Source organism: Haemaphysalis longicornis, unplaced genomic scaffold (assembly GCF_048455015.1).
Source record: "Haemaphysalis longicornis isolate Haplotype H1 unplaced genomic scaffold, Haemaphysalis longicornis Haplotype H1 scaffold_1, whole genome shotgun sequence".
In the NCBI taxonomy this organism is placed as follows: Eukaryota; Metazoa; Arthropoda; class Arachnida; order Ixodida; family Ixodidae; genus Haemaphysalis; species Haemaphysalis longicornis.
Genome location: NW_027526203.1, coordinates 423,025,508 through 423,046,025, shown reverse-complemented (window position 1 = coordinate 423,046,025; position 20,518 = coordinate 423,025,508). Strand labels below are relative to the sequence as shown.

General features: G+C 47.6%; 1 protein-coding gene and 1 long non-coding RNA gene across 3 annotated transcripts in view; one reads left to right on the top strand and one right to left on the bottom strand.

Moving 5' to 3' along the window:
- Nucleotides 1-20,518, bottom strand: part of LOC144155665 (protein APCDD1-like) — a 325,627-nt gene that overhangs the window by 235,651 nt on the left and 69,458 nt on the right. The gene's annotated exons all lie outside the window — the stretch shown is intronic.
- Nucleotides 13,900-20,518, top strand: part of LOC144155667 (uncharacterized) — a 62,873-nt gene continuing 56,254 nt past the window's right edge. The window contains exon 1 of the long non-coding RNA XR_013319605.1: nucleotides 13,900-14,373. This is a non-coding gene — a long non-coding RNA (uncharacterized LOC144155667). The remainder of the gene's footprint in view (nucleotides 14,374-20,518) is intronic.

The window sequence follows — 20,518 nt, the reverse complement described above, 5'->3', positions numbered from 1 at the left end:
CAGCATAGGAAGGAGGTATAAAAGGTCGATTGTTGCTCATACGTCTTCGCCTAACAAAATCGTGAAAGCACTCCCGCAATAATAAAAAAATAAATCACGGCTACAGCACTGCGGCGTGGCGATTCTTTCAACAAAAGCGGCAGTTGCGAGTTACCGCCCTCCTCTGTGCAACTCACCAACCTCTTTCCTTCAGGTAGCGCTGTTGCTCAAACAATGCTTTATTCCAGCTTCGACGGTTCCCTGCGGTGTTTTCTCTCGGCAACTACGCGCATTACAAGCGTTATACATTTGGAGTCTGTCGTAACCTGTGGCTGAGCCCGAGCGTTGTTGGCCCTTGAAGCGGAATTCGCCTTGCTAATGTGTCCACGTGTAATTACAGTCTCGGCTTTGAAAAGAGAAGCAATTTGATTCCGCCCGTCCACGCCAGCACATTTTCTGCTGGGCGGGGTTTCAGAAAGCGTAAAACCACGTTCTCTCTCAATTACTCCCCTTAAGCCTCGTCCGTGCATAACGACTACCTTAACTTGGAGATTCAAAACGATTAATTTTGGTTCAGTGTGTGTGTGTGTGTGGGGGGGGGGGGGGGGGGCAGGTCAAGTTTAGCAGGGCTTAATTTTGTAATCTATAAAACAAAGTGCTATGTCTCTATTAGAGTTTCGTAAAAAGTACGGAAACAGCACGTTTTTAGCAGGTGAGAACGCAGCTCGTTTATTCGTGTAAACACCGTGTAGATGCCGCGGGCAGAAGCATTAAGTTCAACAGATTGGTAAGCCCCTGCCAACTGAGCAAATGAAAACTATATATATCAGTCGTTCTATGCGTGCGAAGCACGCATACATGGCTTTACGGAGCGCTGCTCGCCTTTCGGGAGAATTGCGTATGCACCTAAAGCCTTTCCCCTCTAACAATGGAAAACCTTCCATTTTCCTTACCGTAGCCCACCTTCGCTGCCCATACGTGCCTCCTGTACGTTCATTTTTCTTTCGTCTAGAACAAAGGCGAAACAGCGGACAGAGGGAATATTTCCGTTGTTCCGAGATTGTTCGAAGCCGCGTAAAGCAAGGGGAAGAGAGCCGCGGCCTTTATGCTTTTAATGCCCTGCCCCAACTGCAAGGAGCGCCTTAATTAGTGGTCTTTATTCGCCAATAATCAAGACCGGGGCTCGTGGGAAGCGCGCTGCGGCTCATCGCGAACTCGGCGGCACAATATTTTTTCCCAAAACGCCATATCCGCCCGCATATTGGCAGTGGGCGCAGGCTTTCCGTATTCTCTTTATCTCCGCGTTTCTACGAAAGCGCGGAACTCGGCAGGCAGAAATTGGTTTTTCTTTAATTACGCTCGTGGGCGAACAATTAAAAACTGCTTACGAAGCAGCGCCGGCGGACTGATTCGCCCTCATTACTCACGCTTCGCAGGGATGCGAGGCGTTCTTTGTGCTTGGAGCTTTTCAGCGCCTTCTTCGACGTCCGACTGCAGAGAACACGGTCCAAGGAGACAAAAGAGCAAGGCGAGGGAGGTTATTAAACTGCGCACTAATGACCGCGATAATCATCGTACAAGCGCGCGCGATCGCCCGCTGTTTCGAGGGCCCGAGCATAACAGAGACGTAATGTATTGGGAGCAGCCGCACGGGCGGAAACTTTTTCCCCGAGCGCCAGAAAAGGTGCGCGTTTGCCGCTACCACGTCACGAGAACGACGCCGGGGAGAGCGGAGGACCTGTTGTGCTAATGGTCGACACACGTGAATTCACCGAGGGTAACGGGGCCTCTAACGACAGGCGCATCTGTGGGTGCCGACCAAGCCCGCCATCTTTGTCGGGAAAGAATGAGAACTCATTACAGCACCGCGTGCAACAACACCCTCACCGACAACAACGTTATTTAACCGGCTCTGATTTTAAATGCGGGTGCGAAAGAAAGAGGGGGGGGGGGGGGCGAGAAATTCAAAGGGTTTTGAGCTGCGTGCTTATTTGCCCCAAGGAGAGAAAACGGCGATTGCGTACTTGTATACTCGTGCAAATGCGATGCGCAACACGGTGTTTGTAACTACGCAAGTAAATAAGGGGCTTTTTTTCAGTGCCATAACTGCGCCGAAGATTCAGCTAGAAACCTGTGGTTTCTAAGAAAATGCCCAACTATAGTTTTTTTTTTTTTTTTGACATCTACATACTCGTTGGGGCCACCACAGCAGCGCAGGTCGGCTTCATAGCAGCTCGCTTGAATGCTTGAGTGAGCGATTGTCTCAATCGAAAGAGCGGCGTAGACCAGTAACGACGGTCATCAGACTCCAAAAATGTGATCTACACTGTGACATTATGCAATTCCAGATTCACTGTTTTAATTGGGCTGTGTCCCAATCACAGCGGAGACCACATTATACGGGTCATACAGTATTTCTGGCTCCATTATTAGTGGAATGTGATTCCTTGAACGCAGTGATTGGCCCTACACGCACGTTGCGGCAAATCAGACTCAGAGAGAGATATTGTAGAGTGCACCCTTAAAAAACGTTCTAGAATGACCGATCTTTACTATCAAAGGGAGAAAAGTATGATCACGGGGAGGCCCAGCTTATGCAATCCGCCTCCGAAAAATTCAGCGCCATTGTACTTTGGGAAGGTGTATGACCAGCGGAACTATTCGTGGGTTATCGTTTGGCCACAGATACCCGCTAAGACCACGTCGTCGCGCCCGGGAAGCGGTCAGCGGGATTGTAGTCACGCCCCAACGTCTTGCGTTTTCGGCCTCGCTGTATTCTGGGTCCCGACGGGCGTCACGCTTACGCTTGGTGTCCGCACCCCGATCGCCGACGGCCGTCTCCTTCCGCTGCGCTCGCGTCCATTGCCACCTATTCTTTCGTTACGAGCAGGCTTCGCTGTGCGACACACAATGTGGGGCAGCCAGCTCACAACCACCAAGCTTACGGCGATCTTATTAAAGTCGGCTTCACTTCTAAACACGAGTTTATTGCTGGGAAGACATATTCCAGGGGCAATACTTGCCACCTCGTGTCAAAAGGGGCGCAGTTCTACTCAACGTGAAAGCTGTCGGAAGTGCGGAGCAGTTATTCGCCAGCGTTTCCCTTGTGTTATTGTTCTGAGTACCTTGTGCTTATCGTCTATTTATTTTCGTTTTTTTCTGTGGTTTTCCTATTTAACACGAAGGTGTTTTATTCCCGGATACCTGAAGATTTCACATACGTCATATCTGTCACGGAAGTGACGCCAGTACAACGAAGCAAGCGGCCTGTAAAGGGTACACCCCTGCACACAGGGTCTTCTTGCGGGGAAGAAACCTTTAGTACTAAAGAGTACGTTATTATTAGGGTTGTTCGTTTTCGGGTTTTACATTTTAACACGAAAGTGTTTTATGCCGGGATGCACCAAGATCACGGAAATGACGCCAGTGCAGCTTTGCCGAAGCGACCCGCCAGCAGGACGTCGCTCGCCAAGCAGACCCATAAGGCAGCCGCCGTCCCTCATATCATGCTTAGCTACAAATTTCGCTGTCTGTTTCACTTTCGTGTTTTACCGTTTTATATGACAGAGGAATCAACCACAGTTTTTCTGTGTTTTGCTTTTCTTTTTGTGTGTGTTGTTTTTCTTTTTCTGTGTTTAGATTTCCTTTTTTTTGTTCTGCTTGCGTTTATCTGTTCTTTTCTTTTCTTTTGTTGGTCAATTCGCTTTCATTCGAAGTTGTTGAGCCTGGACTGCTGCCTGACGAAGCTGGGGATTTTCCTCTCTTCGTTGACGCTCGGCTGTCTTTCGCGAGCGAGCGCCCGCTCTCGCTCGAGACGTGCAAGCTGTTGGGCGTCCATGGCGGGAAAAACTGGCTCTTTGTTCGCATGGTCTATTCCGAGAGACTGTGGCGTCCTGTCTTGACTAGTTTCGGTATCAGCCTGGGTGAGTGACGCCCAACGATATTGGACGGACAGCATGACGGGTGTTCCACACTTAAAATATGAAGTGCTGCAGGGAACAAGTAGCCACAGTGAGGGGTGTGCCGAAGTGAAGAGGGGGTGGGAGCGGTTTTTCTCGATCTACGCGCGCAAAAAATTGAGGGGGGAGGGTTCGCCTATAATAGATTCGCTGTAAAATGTGGTCCGCATTGTGACAGACGAGAATCATATTTTCAGTATTGGCATCGCGAGATATCACAGCGCGACAACACCTTTGAGACAAATCAAACGTCTGCGACCATTATTCGATATAACTGTCAACTTGGAAGCAACGATTCGCTACTCAGGTGCACTGTGGTAAAGAAGATCCGGAGGCGCGTTAAAGAGTGTACACGCTTTTCATTGGACCAGCACATTAGTGGGCAGACACCAGGCGCTCATCTTGACTTTGGTTCATGGTCTAGTTGCTATGATGTGTTTAAATATCGCGAAAATAAATAATTGAGTTTATTCCAAAAGCGTTTCAGGGCGCCGTAGACTGCCACTAATTGGTCGTTAGCCGTTTTTTTTGTCCTTAATGCTGCCACATCCAAGCTTGTTTTGCATAAACTGCGCAGTAAAGAGAGCGAAAGAGTTCGAGTGTCGTACTGACAATTTCTGAAAATACAAGCCCTCAGAACAGGCATTTCACGCTCTAGCGTAAATAAAATGGAGTTTATGCATGCTGCCTTGTCATCCTGCCGCAAATGTACGTCGAACGCTGCAATGGATGAGAAGCGCTATCAGAACCATGCAAAATTACTGATTTATTCACATTCTAAAGCTTAAGGAAATCTCTCTCAACAACGTGAAGTACAAAGCCGAAGAGGACGGACTCCCCGAGGCATTTTGCACTAAATGAGGAAACTTATGGTTAAGGGTACACTGATCGATTACTGGTGAACAGCGCGTCCTTCCACTGCTCTCGCATCAAGTTCGCCCCATTCTTACGTCGCGAACGTTACAGTCCACGTGGTTCAACAGCTGGGGCCACTGTAGGCATCCCCGATAATCAGTCACGGATCGTCCGCGAACTGCCAGAGACGCGATCGGGCGCTTGATTTGCATCTATAATTCTAGGGCGAGTCCGGCCCGAATTTCCGCCTTAAAATGGCATTACATAAGAGTGGGAGTGGTAGAGAAACGTATGACACAGCTTCAAAAAACTTCTCAACCACGGTTGGGTCTACGATTCCCGCTGTCGTTTCCGTCGCTGTCGCTGGTATTTTACTTCCTTCGCGTGGCGTTCCGCAGCACGTTCAACGGATGGTCCTACTTCATTCACGCCACCTGCGCACAAAACCGGCTATTACACACATGTACAGAGGCAGCCGAACCGGGAGGCACATCGCAGGGACAGGAGCGTTCATGCCAGCAAGACGTGTCCTCCTCCTCCTTGTTGCCTCGGCATGCTGTCTTTCAACAGGCCAGTAGCTGTTTGCATGCCTAACGCGTGTGATCTTTGCCTAGTAACAGATACGCGCCCGCCCTTCTCTTTGTTGCTAACATTCATTCGCTCCTGAGGCTTCACATACTAGGCGAGTTTTTCGTCCATGGCGCATATAGCACTCTAAAGCTGAATAGCCACTACATATATAATTGGTGAAGTATGGTTTCGATGTCATCCTGTACAAGTCCTTCCTTATTTTTAAATTATTGTCGATCTTCACTGCGGGTTTAGCTGCGTATATTGACACAGGCGTTGAATTCTTGCGCTCCTTAGGGAGGCGTACCAGTTGCATTGAACTAAAATTAGCAAGACTATACACGGTAAGCTTAGCATGATTGCCAATGCATTATGCATGTATTGGCAAGAGAAGCGATAGAGTGGACAACAACACTATCTCAGGGAGTCGAAGAGGGCGCGTCGAACCGGATAAACTAAGGGGCCTTAGACAAGACGGACGCGTGAAAAAGAGCAACGCAAGGGGGTTAGCAAGCGAGGCTGTGTCCTCGCTGCGGCGGCGAACGAAAAGACAGATAGATAGATAGATGGATTGAGAGACAGAGAGAGAGAGAGAAAGAAGGAGCAGACGGGTGAAAGGCAACACGCGTCAGGGCCACGAACACACTTCTGTGCCGTCTGGAAACAGAGCGCGCAACGACGCGAGCTCTGTGTCGTGCCTTTTTCTCGGCTAAAGCGCGCCATCAATAACGGGGCAGTAGCACACTGCGTTGTTTTCGCCGCGCGCACACGCCAGGCCTCGGGCCGAAGTGTACGTCGCCTAGATTACTTTCCCATTTTGTTGTTAGAGAGAAATTGCGCGGTTTCGCCGTCCGAACGCAATTGGCCAAAATGTGAGCTGGCTGGGCGACTTTTACCGCCGTGAAGCTGGCCACGTGCCGCTGGGAAACGAGCCCGGAGCGGCGGCGGCGGCGGCCCTGCGGTGTGCACGAAGAAGCGAGGGGCGTGAGCGGCGGCGACACGGGGCAATAAACGGGCCGCTATTGTTGAGCAGTTCGTCGGCCCCGGGCTGGCCCTGAGGCGAGGGTCGAGTCTTATTCGGCTCATTAGGGAGTTGCCGCTGAGAAGCCGATGGGCGCATGCGGGGCGCACTTGGCGTCTGCACTCTATCACAACGCGACTGCGGAGAGGAGTCTGTATACATCGCGGGGCGGCCATAAAATGGAGCCCGCGTCATCAATCACGGGCCCGGCTATCAGCCCAATAGGAAAGTGTGCTCCCAGCGACTTCGCTGCGCCGGGAATGCATCGGCGGCAGACGCGCTCCTCTTTGCATTCCCCGCGCAGCTCATGCCTTTTTCAGGCAGCACTTTGGAGTCGGCTGCCGCCGCCGCAGATCGTGTTTTCGACGTCGCTCACGTCCTCGCGGCCTCCTTTATGGGACCCGGCGTCGGAGCGGCGCGGCCCGGCTCTGTGCACCTACCTCCCTTCCGACGCCGAGAGCTTCATAAAAGATGGCCGGCCGCCTACACGGCGTCCTGTTTTATCTGAGCCCTGTGCGCATTAGCCGGGCCCGACCCGAGGACCTCTTCTCGCAAGCAAAGAGCCCTAATGAAAAAAGGATGGGACACGTGCACTCGCGACGTTCGATAATCTGACAAGAACGATATGGAGCTATTCTCTCTCTCTCTCTCTCTCTCTCTCTCTCTCTCTCTCTCTCTCTCTCTCTCTCTCTCTCTCTCGGAACTGATAATGCTCGCATGTCTGAATCGTATGTACTTCAAACAGCGTGTGAATATTTTCTACTCCGTAGCTGTTATTCCCTTTCAGAATGATAGGATGGACAAATTTTTTTAATTCTTCCTTGGCCACTCTATTGATCTCTTGCGGATAAACCATCCATCGAAAATTTTTGGTTTTAGTCTTTTCGCCAAAGTCTTTCCCAGCTTAGCAACAAACGTCTGACTCGATTTTTTTATACTTTAAGATATTCTGTGCCTCAGCCAGTCTGACACTTGATGTTTTCCTTCGCAGCTCTGCGAGCTTACCCACGCACCAACTTTCAAACCCAGGACACTTGGGAAATTGTCCCGGAAACTACAGCAATGATGGCATCGCACGCTTTCGTCGTACTTTTACAAAATACTTTTGCTTATTGTACCAACCCTACGGAATCTCCCCGGTCGTTAAGCTAAACGAGATGCCCCCCCCCCCATATTTTCTTTTTTCCTCCCCTAGGGTTGGGTCGGACGGAAATATTCCAAGTGGCTCCCTGCAGAAACAGTGATGGCGTTCTTTGGTACGGCTCATACATGGTTATTTTATTATGAAGTGTCCTTATCGTTACTGTTTTGACGCCATTTTTTCTGCTTTTTTCCAAGCGGAAATGCCATGCGGGATTGTCACCTTCACAATGTAGCGTTTACTCGTTTTCAGTGGGAAAGAGGTACAAGCCCATCAAACCGTTGTTTGCATCGAGCCTCTTCTGAGATAGTGAAAAGAAAGAAACCCTGCTGAAGCCCGCTTAAAACCTGAGTCCTCTCGACAGCGAAGTCGATCTCTTACCGACTATTCCACGCCGGCTCGTTTTTCTCTATGAGCAAAAAAAAGCGTTGGACGCGATGTCTGCGCAGTGCACGTTGCAACACACGCTGCTACTTCACCTTGTGTGCAACGACGCCCGCTAATGTACGTGCGAAATTAATACGGAAAATAAATTGGGATCGCTGTCCTAAATGCCTAAGAGATTAGTCGCTCTAAACCCATGACCACATGCATGACACGTATCCTAATGGGAGATAGGCCGAAGCGGGCTCCACCGACATTTGTTAGGACATCTGCAATTAGACCCGTACCAGCCTATGCGCACACGGCACATGTCCACGTTCAAACCGCGTCACAACTGCAAAGCATTTAATTAACAACTTGTCAAAAAACAGCCCAACAAAGCCTAACCTTGCGCTAGAAAATGCCAAATTTGGTCCAAGAAAATGAGCTCTCGCAAGATGTTGCGTGGCGAAGGGTTTGCATTCGGACTAGCTGGTATTCTACAATTGGATTTCCAGCGCACGAAAAAAAGACGCGGAAAGACAAGACGGGCGTAATTGCTATCCCCGTCTTGTCTGTCCCTGTCTTTATTTTTTCGTGGGCTGGAAATGCAACTAAAGATATTGCGCCAGTGGCACCGCCAAACCGTATGCCATTTTGTGGGCGAAGCCCGTTAGGACTGGGGCTGTCGGCATCTCCTGTCGTCGTTGTCTCATGTATATATAGTCACGGTACTAAAACACCGGGACACTAGTTTTTAAACACCTTGCGCTAGGACGTAAAATGTACGAAAAGAAACGCGTATAATGGATAAAACCTTTACAAAATACACTATTATGATTTTTAAAGATTTGTGTAATGCTCCCTGTCCAATTCAGCAATCGTCAAGCGCAAGCAGAAGCTTGTGCTTGAAGATGGCTCGTGTTTGTAGACGGGTTATAATTTGTGTTACACTCAACTGCCACCGGCTCTCGACGCCAGGCCTGATCGGGTCGGGTGGTCTGGTCGGGTCGAGTCTCCAGGGTGAGGCGCGGGCATTGCACTGCGCCCGCGTTGACCCCTGTCACTACCCCGAACTGGGGCAGATGGGGCATGCAAATTGCTTATATCTGCTTCAACGCATGAGAGGGCGCCTCCGCCTTAGCAAGCGCGCGATTGCTCCTCCCACCAGCGCCTCTCCGGCGCCCAATCAGCGCGCGCCGTGTGGCAAAAAAGAGACTTAAAATCTTTGAATAAACTTATACACTACACGCTTCGCCCCTCCCCAGGTTTCACGTTAGTGGAGATGGCCCGGGATTTTTTTTTTTTTTTTATTCTCCTCACTTTGAAACTCCTCGCCAGTGGAAGCGTCAACGCAAAGATTGTTTTAAAAGTTAAAAGTGAGCGCAATTCTGGGCTGAACGCCTGCCGAAAAATTGATGATCTGTCTGATAAAAATATAATTCACGAACAAAATAAACCAGAGTCAGGGTGGAACCCAACCTTAGTTTCAAACGTTTCAGGGGTACCGGTATACCGACTTTGCCAGCTGCCGGAGGCTCATTAAAACGCGTTGACTGGGAAAAGATTCGGATAGTATTCGCGATTGGAAACTGAAAGGAGAGAGATCAAGTGATTCGAAGACGCCCGGCCAAAGCAATATCATTAGCGGAGCGGCCACCGAGCATGCGATCATCATATCGCACTAGGACGTAAAACACAAGTTACCACCTTACGAATTAGTTTGCAGAGGTAAAGCACGCAAACACTCGGACAATTCCGAAGAATGCGCCTGAGCCTTACACGCTTGGGTGCAAATAGGTCTTTACTTTGTCACAAGTTCACGCTTACCCAGCAATATGTACAGCTCTGTGTACGAAATATAATATAATATAATATAATATAATATAATATAATATAATATAATATAATATAATATAATATAATATAATATATTATAATATAATATAATATAATATAATATAATATAATATAATTTAATATAATTACAATGTAATATAATATCATCATCATCATTTTCATCACCAGCCTATCTACGCCCACTTAAGGGCAAAGGCCTCTCCCATTATTCTCTAATTACCCCGTCCTGTGCTAAATGCGACCAATTTATCCCCGCAAACATCTTGATCTCATCTGCCCATCTAACTTTCAGCCGCCCCCTGCAGCGCTTGCCTTCTCTAGGGATCCACTCTGTTACCCTTAATGACCAACGGTTATCTTGCCTTCGCATTACATGCCTTTCCCACGTCCATTTCTTCTTCTTAATTTCTACTAAGATGTCCTTAACACGCATTTGTTCCCTGAACCTCTCGGCTCTCTTCTTGTCCCTTAATGTTACGCCTATCATCTTCCGTTCCATTGCTCGCTGAGTCGTCCTCAATTTAAGTTGAACCCTTTTTGTGAGCCTTCATGTTTCTGCCCCGTAGGTGAGTACCGGTAAGATGCAGCTGTCATAGACTTTCTTCTTCAGGGGCAATGGTAGGCTGCCATTCATTATCTGAGAATTCCTGCCGAATGCACTCCACCCCGTTCTTATCCTTCGAATTAACCCTGCCTCATGGTTGGGATCCGGGGTCACAACTTGGCCAAAGTATATATATTCGCTTACCACTTCCACTGCCTCGCCACCTATCTCAAACTGCTGTGCTTTCCCTAGGTTATTGATCATTACTTTGGTTTTCTGCATATTAATTTTCAGGCCCACGGTTCTACTCTGTTCATCCAGTGCGGAAAGCGTGCTTTGCTACTCGTCCTCCGAGTTACTTAACAAGGCAACGTCATCAGCAAATCTGATGTTACTGAGGTATTCTCCATTAACCCTTACTCCCACCTGCTCCCAATCCAGTATTGTCAATACTTCTTGTAAACATGCTGTGAATAACTTTGGGGAGAATGTGTCTCCTTGTCGGACGCCCTTCCTTATAGGTATTTTACTGCTCTCCTTATGGAGGATGATGGTATGGAGATGGTAATATAATATAATGTATTATAATAAAAAATCAACAGCAACAGCCTACACAGGTCCACTCCAGGACGAAGGTTTCCCCCATTGACCTCCAACGTCTCCTGTCCTGCGCGGCTCGAGTCCATTCTTTACCCCCAAATTTCTTTATTTGGCCCCTCCGTCGAGTTATTGGCCTTCCCCTTGTTCGAGACCCGTCTCTCGGTATCCACTCGGTTACCCTGGTGCTCCAACGGTGGTCATTTCGTCTCACTATATGGCCAGCGTAGAATAGTATATATATATATTCTTTTCCTTCTCTTCTCCCCACTGCCACAGCCTGCTGGCAGACTCAAGCTGTTTCTTTCTTATTTTCTCGCCATGGTCAGACTTTCCGTAATTTATTGCACAAGCTTGTGCGTAAAATTACCCCATGCGGTTCATGCATCTGCTTGAGTCATGCCAACTAGACTGTACGCTAGAATGTTTAGTTGGTATTTCTATGAGGCCATTCCATGTCTGTTAAGCCTAAAGGGAAAAAAAATGCTGTCGAGAAAAAATACACCAAGATGGTACAATCGTTGTAGACACAACAGAAAAATTGGGAAGAGTATACGTGCGTTTGCATGCTGTGCCGCAACGCACCTGACTTGCCAATCGCGGCGTCCATTTGATCAATAACGGTGCCTTTTCGGAACCATGCCAGTGTTGGAATCAGATCGCATACTCGGAATCGTAATTGACCTATTCTTTTTTTTACTTTGATAGCAATGGTTTCTCACACTCCCGTGCAATGTGCAGGAGCAGAACCGCGGGTGTGTGTGTGTATGTTTTCTTTTCTTTTTTTAATACTTCGTTTCAAATGTCCTACGAAAAATTGGCTGCTAGTTATGTTTGCGGCTGCAATTTTCTTCCGCTTTACCCACATATTTTGTTGTCTGAGGCTGAAGGATTGCGGAACAATGATTCCAATTGAGCGAATGCCAGCATAACTTTTGGCACGTCCATTGGTGCTTTTCATCGGGTTAGTTTGACATGGGTGAGTGCGGCGATCGCCGCCGGGCCCGCGTTCGCACTGGGTCCCCGGAACTGCGAAAAGGACCCCGCGGTCCACCCTTGTGTTGGTTTCGTGAAACCATTTACGAGTTTGTTTTAGTGCGCAAGGTCTAGGTGGGTCAACCATACGAATTTGGCGCATACTTAGAAGACTAGTTCATCTGCAGTGTTATATGGCCTTAGAGTGGCACATGCCCGCGGGCGTATTGGACTGCGCCTTCTTCTTCATCATCATCATCATCATACCACCACAATAATAATAATAATAATAATAATAATAATAATAATAACAATAATAATAATAACGTCGTCGTCGTCGTCGTCGTCGTCGACAGCCTACTTAGGTCCGTTGCACGACGAATGCCTCTCCCGTTGACCACCAACCCCTCGTGTCCTGCGCTGATCGAGTACATGCTTTGCCCCCGAATTTACTTATTTCATCCATCCATCGAGTTATTGGCATTCCCCTTCTTCTAGACGCGTCTCTCGGTACCGACTCCGCGACTTATCAGAAACAATTTATGCAGGTTCTGATGTTCACGCGTTAAAGACAACCACCGAGATCCATTTGGACCCACCTAATGACGCAAACGGACCAAATGAGGCTTGCTTGAACAGCAAGAGCAAATCTGCATCAGACTACCTCCAATCCTGCTTTCGTTTCTTTTTTTTTTTTTCTGGGGAGGGGGCGGGACGATCCAACTAAAGCTTTCTGTGTGCACGCTGAAGAGACATGCAGGTGTCACATGCATTACTGCTCACAGCAGCATGGTTTCAAATTCTTCGAAATGATGTATGTTCAATACTAAAACTCGTTAACAATTTTTCGCTCTTCGAGAAAACATACGCGACTACAAGTCTTGGCCGCACTTTTTGTAGGCCCGCAAATAGGCGAGATACTATTGAGAAAAGTGGCTTTACTGATATCTTATGATCTATAAGCAGAACGCGAAGGCGGAATGCGAAGTTGCGAGGCACGCAATTAACAAAGTTGCCACGCGTCTACTTCTGTTAAGCGTGGCGAATGCAGGAAACGTATTTGGAATAGAAAAAAGAAGTTGCCCCGAACTGCTTAACATGCGCACTGTTACGTGTGTGTGTGTTTTCTTTTCTTTTTTTCCCAGGGGCATCGCGTTACATCGACCCGGCCTCCGCACAGGCCGTTATTTTTCTCGGGCGCGTCATTGTTGACACACAGCAAATAACCCAACCAAACAAAGTATGTCGACATAGGTAAACGCAGATGCCTTTTTCTTCTGAAATAAAACGGAGTACGCCCTTGAAGAAGAAAAAAATCTTATCTTTCGATGCATCTCCGCGCCACCGGTTGTGCAATGGCAACTCGCAAATTTCAGTGCATTCGGACTGCAAGTTAAATGCTCACTAGCAAAAGTACATAAATAATGCAACAGGAGTAGGAGCACAGGAAAACAGACCGTTACAATGAATATTTCGAGCCATTTTGAAAAGCCCCTTGGTAACTGTAGAACACACTTATGTATACGCTATGTCCGACGGGTCTTACGAATCGAACAGCTTTGACAATCTCGAAAAATTTCTCGGGGTGCTTTGCGTGTAATGTTTCGGAATATCGCGGAGGGTTTTCATAAGTATGTGGTATGATTAAACGCCCAATCCGTTTATGGTCTCAAGCATGCTTGATGACATCAACCCTCAAAGCGTCCCACTCGGTCACATCTAACTTTCAAGGCGCAAGCTTCTTGACTATTGCCTATCCCGCTACCGCGGACAACAATGCGGAACCCACAGCAACTCCTTGTTCCTTTCCTGAAAATGCCAGAGCATGCACAACGGCGATACTTGACTGACAAAACTCAAAAGCAGTTTGGCCTTTGCCACCACCCTGCGGCAGCAGCCGCGCAACTCCCCCGGCTCCCCTTTCTCTGATCTTTGCTCGGCTCGTCGACGACCACGTCGCTCTCCGCGCCTTCGTGGGTCCCCCCCTTTCGGTGCGGCAAAAGCGAGTCGATTGCAGCGGGCCAGTGCAGGGAAACACAGAAAAGCTTTCCTGGTTGGTGCCACGTGGGAAGCGACCGGCTAAGTGCCAAGCGCAGCGCGAAATTGTCTTGAAGCGGTCAACAGAGGAGTGTATATATTTGCACTTGGTTGCGGCTTATCGGCCCTGCCTGGGCCGCCGCTCCCGGGAGTAATAGCGTGCGGGGCACTGGCGTGTCGTCTTGTGAAGGGGTCGTCAAACGGACCAAAACGCACCGAGAAAATCCGGCCGCCAGAGACGCCCTCCGTATCACCCCCGTCCCAGTCCTGGCCGCCTGGCCGCCTGGCTTCTCTGGGACGCTGCTTCAAACGGCTCCGCTGGAAGACTGCAGATAGCTTTACCAAACTTTCACTGTTCTGCAAAAATCTTCCGCTCGCTCCTTTACGTTTTAAAATGATTTATACTCATTCCTGTTGTTCATGGTAGAGGAAGTGCGGGTGGCTACTCTTTCTAGACGACTTCTGCGTAAGTGTGAGTAAATTCTGCGTTTGTGATTGTCGTAGTTCTTAAAACGCAATCAAACTGAGGGAACCAATCGGGTGCCCCATCATCTAGTTGGAGAATTAGGGTCAACACCACGCTGAAGTTTATTTGCATGTTAGTGTTATAATGCTGAGCATTTTGAACCGTTTTGTCACGTGTTAATACGTGACAAAATTACTCCACAAGTGTCCTAGAAAGGATGAAATCGTTCAGTTGAAAACCTAGATTACAAGTTATTTTGTCACTGTAACGTTGCAACGTACTACATTCAAAACAGTGTTTCGGAATCATTTACGATGGGGGCACGAAAATGCCGGCGTGCCGAGGTTCTGGAGGACATTACAGATACCCAAGTGGTCTAAAATATGCCCTAGCTCTCCACTAATGTGCGCCCCATAGCCCAGGCATAGCTCGCAAAACCCAAACTTGTAGCTGTTAAAGGCATTGTGTAGTTTTGAAGACCGGTAAGTGCCGGGTGACGGAGAGCTGCGTGAATTGAAGCGACACTGTTTTAACGATAAGGCGCAGCTGGCATAACACCGTTGGATAAGAAATGCTTCCTCGCCGCTAAACGTATTTAATGACCTCGATAAAGTACACTTGCGCGAACAAACGCCATGACACATAACAAGAGCGAGCGTGAACCCTCATTCGCTCAGACCAGCTGTTCCCCAACTATACTAAAATACGCCAACTATTTTTTGCAGTTGTTTTTTTTTTCTTCCTGGGTTTCAATTTAGAAAGATGGAGTTTGCTTTAAATGCAGAAAATGTTCATGTCCATGCACGAAAAATTACAGTGATTATCGTCAGATTGTCCCCAGATTTTACCATTATAACCTCTACGTAATTTGGGTTGTTTCATGTAAAATGTTTGCTTATTGCGATGATCACGGTAATCTTCCGTGCACGGGCATCCACAGAAACTTTTTGAGTGGTGAGAAAACCGAACTTGGGTCATCCAGGGGTAGTGGCAACAAAACTATCTCCTTTGGAGTATTGAACAAGAAATATGCAAGATTGTAATGCCTTACTAAATAAAATTAAGGTCATTTAAAATTCTGCACCGACCTCAACTGTCAGACTAAAGCTCTTTACAGGTTCGACTGCAGCCCTCTGCATACCCAACAACCCCATTAGTTCCTTTCCCTCCTTTTGCTACGTCCCTACTATTGCTGCTCTTAGCTACATGTATTGTTGTCACTTGGCCTCGACGCCATCGCGACCTGGGCGGACCTCAGTTTCTTTAAATTTATCTCGGTCTTAGCTGTGCAGGCAACGGCGTCTAATTTTGACGCAGTGGCAAGAAAGGCATTGCCGAAATTAAATATTTTAGGTCTAATGCTCCAAATAAACAATGGCGCACCGTACTTGAATATTCTCAAATCAATTTAGAACCGCCGGAGATATTACCGCGGCCAAATTGTCAGTTGAATTGAAGTCTAGCAGTTGCACTTTTACAAACCGCGAGCAAAACTATCTCATTCGGTCCTTAAACGAGGATCGATACTGCCAGTAGTTGGAAGACTGCATTACGATTTGATCCCTTTATAAGCGATACCGGAAGAGAGAGCCCGTGCTTCGAGAAATATATATCCACGATAGAAACCCCTATTTTTAACTCGGCGCTGTCATGTGCGCTTTCCATTTTACGTCTACGTTTATTGCGCTGTTCTCAATATCAATGGCTACCAACCCGCCGAACCCTCCATTCCTAGGGAATATCGGGCAATTCGTTGGTTATCTTTTGGGAAAAAGATAAACCATGACCTCATGGGGAATAAACTGCTGTCTATGGCCGAAATTTCCAAACCAGAGTCAAAATATTTCTGCAGAAGCGAGCGTAGGCCACGCTAGAACACTTTTTGGGGGAACCGAAATGGACCAGAATAACTAAAAATCGAAGGCGTTGGTTTTCGCACACCGAGGGGTGTAGCTGTTTTGACGTCAGTGGTATCTTTGTTGTTATTAAACCATTGTAACTGGGCACACATGTTTTTATTATTACTCTGTATCATGGAGGAACTGTTTTATGAATTTATTCTTGCGTCGCTTTTTTGTATAAGTTGCATGGACTTGGCGGGCTTGGAATGTTTGAGCTGTCCAGGCAGGATTCTTTTGCTCGTGCGTTATATGGCTCTTTAACCTACTTTTTGTCCATTCAAAGAACTAGTCGGCCATGTCGACAGGAGCGCTAATACAAAGACAACGCGAAACATTTCGAACTAGGTGCACTGCTTCGAATGCGTGTACAAACAAGCAAGTATGTCCAAATAAATGGCCTAAATTGATACAACTGCTTCTCGCTATACTCTTTGTTACGCTAATCATTGTGAAAAGCTTTGCGATATGATTAAAAGAGGATCATTCTCAATAAAGGAATAATCAACATTTATGAATGTTTCAGTGGGAAACGGATGTAATACGCAGACAAAATTCTCAATTTTTTTCGACCAAGTTGTAGGAGAGGTCTTTTTGCAATTCTACTTTCGAGGAGAGACCGCGTTTAGTGTGTGTTTCACCTATAGAATTCTCTTCTACGCAGCCTAGAAAAGAAAAACCTCTGCAGAACGCAAGAAATTACAAGAGTATTTACTAGGTAACTCATGTCGGCGTAGTTTCGACAGCTTGCGAGTCTTTCGGGCAAAACCTGTAGGCATTTTCCCGCAAGAGTAACGAGTTTTTTTTTTTGTTGTTGTTGTTGTTGTTCCTTCATTTTATTGCCACACCATCGCTGGTCTGACCTGCATTATTTTTCCTTTTTTCCGCAACTCACCCCCCCCCCCCCCTTATACGGGCTCGGTGCCTTGTGCGCCCTCATCCCTTTCTCTGTCCTCATCGCGTCGCTGGCCGCGTATCTGAATCACTGCGGGCAACTTCCTCGCGTGCGCTGAAGGCATCTTTCTGTCCCCCCCCCCAATGTTACTGCGAAGCACGGCTATGCGGGAGGATAGGCAAAAACACTGCGGGCTTGCCCCTACATCACCGAGTTGATTTCATCTTTTCCTCTTGTTGTTTGATCTCTTCGGAATACGGCCGTTCTGGTTGCCTCAGCGATGTCAACAGTAGTGTAGCGCTTGTTGTAGCCGAAGTCTCGTACTTCCCACGCTTTGCTCCCCAGGAAGCAATGCCGATCGAGGCCACGAGAGGGATCCTCCTCTTCCTTGTCCACCGGCGAACGGCGACCACGCTGCCCCATTAGGCGGCGGCTATGGTACCGCGCCATGCCTGTCAAGCGTGGTCTGCGCTGCGATGGTGCTGTTAGCTGTATACACTCCCATCTCTGACAGGCGAAGAAGCGCCAATATAATACCTTGCTGGTCTATTAACCTTCTTTATTCTTTCAGGAGGGAGAGAGCACTGAAATATTTCCCGCATACGCATTTGTTTGAACAACGTATGCGCTCCCTGCGTAGCCTCTTTTGCCTTGCGTGTCACGCTATGAATGCGTGTTTCTACGTCGGTTTAAAGGGCCTAGCTACATCGCCTGTCTGCGCAATCTGTCCTCACAAGATAATTTGGTTACCACCGGGCGAACATTAGCCTGCCTCAAATTCATTTGTCCGAAGTAGCTTGCCTTTTAAAGCTACGACTTGTAAGACACTCAGCTCTGCTGCTAACCTAATAAGTTTAATGCGTGTTCTCCTACGTTTGTAACAATGTGTTTTTAAAAAGTATCCGCCCTGCCCGCTCGGGAAAGAAAAAGAAAGAGTCTTTTAATTAGGCGAACTGGCCTTGCACGCGGAGAAACAAAAGGTCTCTGGCGAGGCCGAGCGAAGAATGGAAGAAAAACGCGCTTCCCGGGGGGCTAATGTGGCTGCCAGAATAAGAAAAAGAAAGACAGCTTATGTAAATTCTCCGAATAATTGAGCTCTTGTTTGTCGTGTTCCGGTCGAGCTATGTGACGTGTAAGCAGGGAAGCTTGCGCTTGTTTCGTTTTCCTTGATGTTCGTGCTATAATTGTTTCTTTAGGGAGGGCATTACAGTACCTACGCATCTTTTTCTCTCATTCTTTTAGCACTGGGCGACAGCCCCTAGCAGGGCAGTTGAAAGAAAAGTCGGAGCGGTCCAGCTTTGTGTTACCCTGTACGTTTATGTTGGCAAGCGTATACATTTCACCCTTGATAAGCATACATATATACTTTCTTGGTACACGTCAAACATTCAGTTTCACGTATTCTGTCATAAATTTTATTTTTATTTTGGCGTTCCTGCCCAGTACGTGCCATTAGCAACCAACGGACGATAGAGCTCTTCTATCAGATACATTGTTAAAAGGCTAAGGAAAACATTTGTGTACGTCGCCTGTGTGTATTGCGTACAGCTTGTCGACGCGTTTTAAACGATGTACGAAACGGCCATGGGCATCCTTCAGCACAACTCGGCAGAATGACCCGTCATCGCGATTAACAGGGCAAGGTAGGTCAATGATCAGGACCAGCACACGATTTGACGCGGAAAATGGCGCCAGTGGCCTAGCATTACCCACAATAACCTTTACGTTTGCCTTGCGTGATGGTACGGCTCAAATGAAATTTGTGATTAAGATGAGATTGTTAAAGGCACGCTAAACGCACCATAGAAATTCTCGATGTCCTTTACACGCGGAGCCTGTTCTGTAGTGCTTCATTATGACAGGCGCAAAAAATTGAGGAGCTGTCTCAGTATTTCTCCCACTCCAACGTTGGCGTATAATAGACCAGGCTGTGCCGACATGCAATGACCATTCCGCCTTTTCCAGGCTGTCATAAACGAAGCGGTGGAATAGGGAGACAAATGTAATAGATTGGCACGCCAACCCCCGTGGTGGTTCAGTGGCTAAGGCGGTGTGCTGCTGAGCACGAGGACGCAGGTTCGATTTCCGGCCGCGGCGGCCGCTTTTCTGATGGAGACGAAAAGCAAAAACACCTGTGTGTGCGATATTTCGGCGCACGTTAAAGATCCCCATGTGGTCAAAATTAATCCGGAGCCCTCCACTACGGCGCGCCTAATCACCTGCGTTGCGTCGGCGTGTTAAACCCTACAAGAAGCAATCAATCAATCAGATTGTCACGCCGTCCCCCTCTCCCTCTACATGGGTATTTTACAGCAAAGTTGTATGTGACTCACTTCTCGGAGATTTTCTCTTGGCTGTAAGCAGGATACGCTTTGCGGCAAAACCAACTTTCTCCCAAAATCTCTGTAGCTCTCAATTTGATGTAGGTATCCTGGGGGGAAAATCACGGTGAAATTTCACCCGAAGAGTCGCTGTCATTACGCTGAGTTTTGTCTTCTTGCCGTTGTTAGTTCACCGCCAAATTGTTTCTATTATATGACGTCGGGCGTCCCACACGATACATAACAGTCGGAAGTTTTATGTCAGCAGGCATCATGGATAACTATCAGTCGCAGTTTTAATAAAAATAACGTGAAGCCGCTGCTTTAAAGTCATTACAGCAGCCTCATGAAGCCACCGTGAAAGGGGAAGCCGCATGTTTGTCAGTTCGGATAAAACTGCAGTCCTTCCAACTTTCATTAAGCTGATTAATTGAGAAGTATGCTCAATCGCGAATGACGCGCAATCAGCTTTTTGTTTCATGCGGTGGTTTGGACTACGCTCCGGTCAATCGCGTTTGCGTTGCGCGCTGGTTCGACTTCACTGTCAAACCACGACTACATCGTGCATTGGGGGAGATTTTTTTCTCTATTCTTCATGACGAAACTTGTTTTGTCAGTTGCCATATGGATATACGCCCAACCACACACGTCATGTGTGGTTGGGCGTGGGTCTAAAGCAGCAACGGTGTGTCATATGGAGTGAGAGGGGGGGGGGGGGAGTGAAAGCGAGTTCTCCGCTTTGTCCGTGGCACGGATCATAAACCTTGAATATAAATTCCTCAATCATGCGTTTTTACCACCGAAAAAGTCTGCAAGATGTTTATAACAGAGCTCGTTTTCAAACCCAATGGTGGATGTTCTACTTCGATGTTCATCTGGAATTATTGTCACTGTTTATTTTTTTGCCTAATTCCACCAATTCATTTGCTCTTCACAATCTAAATACTGTAATTTCCAAATAGTTTTCGTATCAATAAGTACCATGAAAGAGACAACAAGGAGACGCCAGGCCCGGGTGTTATGAATCTCGCCTCTGA